The following is a 6440-nucleotide window of genomic DNA, read 5'->3' on the forward strand; positions in this document are numbered from 1 at the left end:
AGTCCAGTGAATCGTCTTCAGGACTTGAAACATTAACTTCACTTTCTCACAACAGATGCTGCCAGACCCTTTGAGTTTCTCCAGCAATTTATGTTTTTGTCTGGTGGTCATGAAGGATGTTTCAAATATTCTGCTAACCATATCTAGTTTAGAAAGAAATGATTCCATTTAAGTGGCTATTCTGAATGCACAGCAAATGCCTTCTCTTTGAATATGCCACAAAGTCTTTGATATTCATCAGAACTCTCACCTGACAACAGTATCTCCAACAATGTAGCAATCTGTCCATTTCACACTGAGCTAAGAGCCTATATTATAGAATGCATAACCTTTTGAACAAGAGATGCCATACCATTTTGGTGGCATGGTGGCTCAGTGGTTAGCACTGCTGCCTCACAGCACCAGGCACCCAGGTTTGATTCCTGCCTCGGGCGACTGTCTATGTGGATTTTACACATTCTCCCCGTGTCTGTGTGGGTTTCCTCCGAGTTCTCTGGTTTCCTCCTAGGGACGTCCAAAGATGTGCAGGTCAAGTGAATTAGCCATGCTAAATTGCCCATAGTGTTAGGTGCATTAGTCAAGGGTAAAAATAGGGTAAGGGAATGGGTCTGAGTGGGCTACTCTTCGGAGGGTCAGTGTGGAATTGTTGGGCCAAGGGGCCCATTTCCATACTGTAGGGAATCTAATCATCTGTCCTATTTGTGGGAGTCTCACAATACCACTCAGATTTAGGAACATACCATAGCCAATACAGAAAGGCCAAGGAAATGGAAATGTGAGGATGATGAGTGAGTAAGACTTAGTGCGGGTCCTGGAATTTTGCAGAAGTTGGAGTTGGTGATAATTGGAACAGAAGAGGACAGGAAGGAGAATGTAGATTTTGTTTTAATCAACACGTTCAGAAATATGATGACACACCCTGGAGCAGGCCTTCCAGCTCAGAAGTACACCACAATAGCCTTTTTCAAGAGTCAACCACATTGCTGTAGGCCTGGGGTTAGGGGTTCTCTTTGCAGTAATCAATGTTGGTTTTCACGGTCACGGTTACTGAGACTAACTTTTAATTCCAGTCTTGTTTAATTGAATTTGAATTCCATTAGCTCCCCTGGTGAGATTTGAATCTGTGTCCCTAGAGCCCATTGATATTCTTACTCCTCCACCACCTTTCCCGAAGGAGAATGTGTGTTTCCCCTCATTAACTCTGCCAAGTGTCAAATTTGACCAACTGGAGCATCAATACCAAAGCGAACAAGTGACAAGAGGAAATTTTACAGCTGCCATTCCTTCGCAGCCTCTTCGATTCAATTTTTTTCCCTCACCCTTAATACACAACACCAAAATTGCTGGTTTAATATCCTTCCTTTTTCCTGTTTTGAGATCAGAAACCATGACACAGCCTCTTCATTAACTTCTTCTTTATTAGCACACAATTCCCCCTCCCCTCCAACCCCATGGGACTCAATCCCTCCATCTGTCAGACTTTCCTTCCTTACAGAATTTGTGCTAAAAAGAGTGTACTGCTGGACTTTTTAACATTTCTTTATTTCTCTATTTCAGTTACTAAGATTTTGTGAAGCAGTTGAGGCTACCTGGTTGAATGTTTTTTTAAGGCAAAGCTGGATAGATTTTTGAACATGAAAGGGATTAAGGGTTATGGTGAGCGGGCGGGTAGGTGGAGCTGAGGTCATGAAAAGATCAGGGGCGAGAGTGTGGTGCTTGGAAAAGCACAGCAGGCCAGGCAGCATCCGAGGAGCAGCAGATGCTTCAGGCAAAAGCCCTTCATCAGGAATGAGGCGGTCCTCACTTTCACCATGAAAAGGTCAGCCATGATCTTATTGAACGGGGGAGCAGGTTCGAGGGGCTGAATGGCCTACTCCTGCTCCTAGTTCTTATGTTCTTATGTTTGTACCTAGGTACTTTGTACCCAAGATAATGTCATGTATGGCAGTATTGTACACTTTTCACTCTACTCTTGTACACAATACTTGAATACCGTGACAATAAAACCTAAATCCAAAATCTAATCTCATTTACAAATTATTTAATTCCAAACTTGGTGTGGATCAATGATTGATCACATTTTGCCCTCACTATTTGTCAGTACTTCTTTTTTAATTCACTCATGGGACGGCATTTTGGATTCATTTACAAGACTCAGGCCAGAAATGGTTGCCTACCCTCAACTCTCCTTCAGAGTTGGTGAGCCATTTTTCTGAGCCGCCACAGATCCTATGGTGGAGGTACATCCATATTGCTGTTTGGATGGGAGTTACAGATATTTGACCAAGCAGCAATGAAGGAACTACAATACGTTTCCAAGTTGGGATCATGAGTTACTTGGAAGAGAACTTGCAGATGCTGGTGTTCCCATGCATTGTCCGTCCTTGTTCCTCTAGGCGACAGTGGTCATGAGGTTTGAAAGGTGCTCTCAGAAGAGCCTTAGAAGATGAATTTTGCAAATCAAATCGACTATTATTAACATCCTGATGAAGGCTCCGGCCCGAAACGTCAAATTTCCTGCTCCTCGGATGCCGCCTGACCTGCTGTGCTTTTCCGCACTCAACTATTATTAACATCCACTGACTGTGGAGCCAGTGAATGTTTAATGGGTTACATAAGCTGCCAATCAAGCAATGGCAGCCTTGCTGTGGAAGTGGCCATTGCCTGACATTTGTCTGGTGTAAATGTTGTTTGCCACCTGCCAGCCCAGGCCTAAACGTTGCTGCCTGACCTGAAGAAGAGTTTGATTTGATTAGATTCACTACAGTGTGGAAACAGGCCCTTCGGCCCAACAAGTCCACACCGACCCTCTGAAGTGCAACACACCCAGACCCATTTCCCTCTGACTGATGCATCTAACGCTATGGGCAATTTAGCACGGCCAATGCTGTGAGGTAACAGTGCTAACCACTGAGCCACCATGCCTCCCATTTGCACCCGAAACATCAACTTCTCCACCTCCTGATTCTACCTGGCTTGCTGTGTTCTTCCAGCCTCCTGCCTGTCGACTGTAAATGTTGCTGCATGCTAGTACAGACCACTTTAAGTTCTGAGGAGCTGTAACTTGTACTGAACCATCTGGCAAACATCCCCATGCTGAAATGATGTTACAGTGAAAGTCAATTGATGAAGCAGCTGATGATGGCTGTGCACAGGATGTTGTAAGGCCTGCAGCAGTGCACTTTGGCTGAAAAACTGGCCACAAACAATCATGACCATTTTCCCACACGCTAGTGATGTTGGGGCCTGAGCTCGTTAACTATGTTTCATAATATGTTGAACTGACATTTACTGATCCTCCATTTTAGCAATCTGAAATAATTATTCTGTGAGTATCATCTAACTGTCTGCTCTTCCTTTTTTTATAATTGTTTGAAGTTTTATTGCATTTTCAAAGCAGGTACATAGTAAGCTCACCATACGATAAGTTATCTTCCTATAAAAAAGCAAAACCATTCTCAAAACCTTCTATGTTTTAACATAGACAGGGAAGAAATCAAACTTAAAAGCACTAACTCCTGAACTTGGCCTCTTCTCCATTAGACTATGAGATTATAAGAGGTAGGAGTAAAAGTAGATTGTTGTCCCATCAATTCACTGAGATCAAGGCTGAAATGGTAACCCTCATTTTCATTTTCCTGCCGTTACCCTATAACCCTCAATTTCCTCACTACTTAAAATCTGTCTATCTCAGCACTGAATGTACTTAATGACCCAGCCTCTACAGCCCTCTGTGGTAACAAATTCTTCTCATTTACTACCTTCTTAGAGATGAAATTCCTCATCATCTCTGTCCTAACTAGGTGAACTCTTATTCTGAGATGATGCCCTCTGGTCCTAACTCTCCCAGAAGGGGCACGAACCTCTCCATATCTACCCTGCCAAACCCTCTAAGAATCTTTCATGTTGCAATAAATGCATGTCATTCTTCTAAACTCCAATGAGTACAGATCCATCTCACTCAACACCTCGTCATAAAATATATCCCTCAATGCTCAGGATCAAACTAGTGATCTCTCTCGGGAGTATCTCCAATGCCAGTATATGTTAGATAAAGGGACCAAAACTGTTCACAGTAACCTAGGCACGGTTTAAATAATGGAAGGAGGAAGCAAGGACTGCAGATGCTGGGGGTCAGGATCGAGAGTGTGGCGCTGGAAAAGCGCCACTGAAAACTTGTTATCCCGCAGTTACATGGAATAAATTATCAGAGAAGGCTATTGAAGCCGACTATATATATCTAGTTTCAAAAGATATTTAATTGCGTTTTTAAAGAGGGAAGGTTTTGAGAGCTCTGATGGATGAGAAACCATTGAGAACAGTCAAAAAGCAATGGATTTGTTGGCTTCAATTAACGTTTTCCATTTCTAAATATTCTTAAGCACGCATCAGTGACTCTTAACTGTGACCTCGAAGACCAAAGCTTTTATCACTCAACAGCAATTCTGCCAGTCACACGTCTAACGATATCATCTAAAGCGGTTCCTGGGCATACGTTTCCTCTTCCGGGCACGGAATCCCACTGCTGGAAGGCTGTGTGTGGATAAATCGTGTCCTACTCTTGGTGCCAAACCGACTATAATCTCCATTGCACAAACCCCAAGAAGACCAGGTGGAAACCCATGCAATCCAGAGGCATTTCTGTAACTCAAAGCAAGACCAAGTCGGTATCAGCGTGAGGCTGTTATTGGGAGGTGTTTAACTCCAACCCAGCAACTCACTAACATCAGGCCGGCAACACAACTTGTGTACAGTTCTGGCCACCACAATACCAGAAGGATGTTAGATGCTTTGGAGAGTTTACAGAAATGTTTACCAGGATGTTACCTGGTATGTGGGATCTTAGCTATGAAGTGAGGTTGGATAGGCTGGGTTTGTTTTTCACTGGAACGCAGGAAGTTGAGAAACGACCTGATAGAAGGTTATAAGATTGTGAATGGCATGAATAGAGTGGAAAGTATGAAGCTTTTTCCCAGGGTTGAGAGGTCAATCACTAAGGGACACAGGTTCACTGTGCAAGGGAGGACGTTTAAAAGAGATGTACGAGGCAGGTGTTTCACACAGAGGTTGGTGAGTGCCTGGAACATGCTGCCAGAGGGGGTGGTGGAAGCACTTACAACAGCAGCTTTCAATAAACACCTGGACGAATACGTGAATTGTTTCATAGTTTCATAGTAATAGAAGCAGGAGTAGGCCATTTGGCCCATCGAGCCTGCTCCAACATTCATTAAGATCATGGCTGATCTATCCATCGTCTCAGCTGTTCCCACCTGTATTATCCCCATAATCCTTAATTCCCCTACCATGCAAAAACCCGTCCAACTGTGTCTTGAATATATATAATGAAGCTGCCTCTGCTGCTTCCTTAGGCAGAGAATTCCATAGATTCACTACTCTCTGGGAAAAGCAGTTCCTCCTCATCTCTGTTCTAAATTTACTCCCCTTAATCTTGAGGCCATGTTCCCTAGTCTCCCCCATCAATGGAAACAACTTGCCTGCCTCTATCGTATCCATCCCTTTCATAATTTTAAATGTTTCTATAAGATCCTCTCTCATTCTTCTAAATTCTAGCAAGTGCAGTCCCAGGTGGCTCAACCTCTCCTCACAGGGTAACCCCCTCATCTCCGAAAACATCCTGGTCACACTCCTCTACACCACCTCCAAAACCAGTATATCCTTCCTCGGGTAAGGAGACCAGAACTGCACACAATACTCCAGAATGATACGGATCATGTAAGGGAAGACAGTTTTAGTATAGAAGGGTAAAATATGTTGGCACAGGCTTGGAGGGCCGAAGGGCCTGTTCCTGTGCTGTATTGTTCTTTGTACAACTAGTATTCAGTGCAATGGATTGCTCTCCTGAGAAATAAGGGCACAAAGGGGCATTTAATCAAGGTGTTCAATACCATAAAGTGTTTTGATTGCATGGGTTGTTGTACAGAAGATGCAGACCCAATTCAATTTACAAGAGAATTGGTTGGGGGATGATGCGATTTTTAAATGATCTAGTATGTGTTGTTTAAAGGGTGATGGAGGGAAGATTCAATAGTACCATTCAGAAGAGAATTGAATGGATAGTTTTCAAGGAAAAGCAGGACAGATGAGCAGCCAATCAGATTTCCAATTGAAATAGCTTCAGCAGCCATGTTGGCCTGAATAACTTATTCAAAATGTGTTGCGCTGGAAACGCACAGCAGGTCAGGCAGCATCCGAGGAGCAGGAAAATCGACCTTTCGGGCGTTAGCTCGTCATCAGGAATGTGCGATGTGCTGAAGGGGGCTGCAAATGCACTTGCTCCTGAATAACTTATTGCCATGAGGAAAAATCCTCTGTTTCTGTGAATGCTGCAATGTCTGGACTCTAAGACTGCCTAGAGTATGTGCAATGCAATTGTATTGACCTGCGTTCCCCCATCACACAACTGAGAAAAGAGTTTAAGC

Source organism: Chiloscyllium plagiosum, unplaced genomic scaffold (assembly GCF_037043375.1).
Source record: "Chiloscyllium plagiosum isolate Xiang-an unplaced genomic scaffold, Cpla_swu_hap1 HiC_scaffold_16, whole genome shotgun sequence".
Lineage (NCBI taxonomy): Eukaryota > Metazoa > Chordata > Chondrichthyes > Orectolobiformes > Hemiscylliidae > Chiloscyllium > Chiloscyllium plagiosum.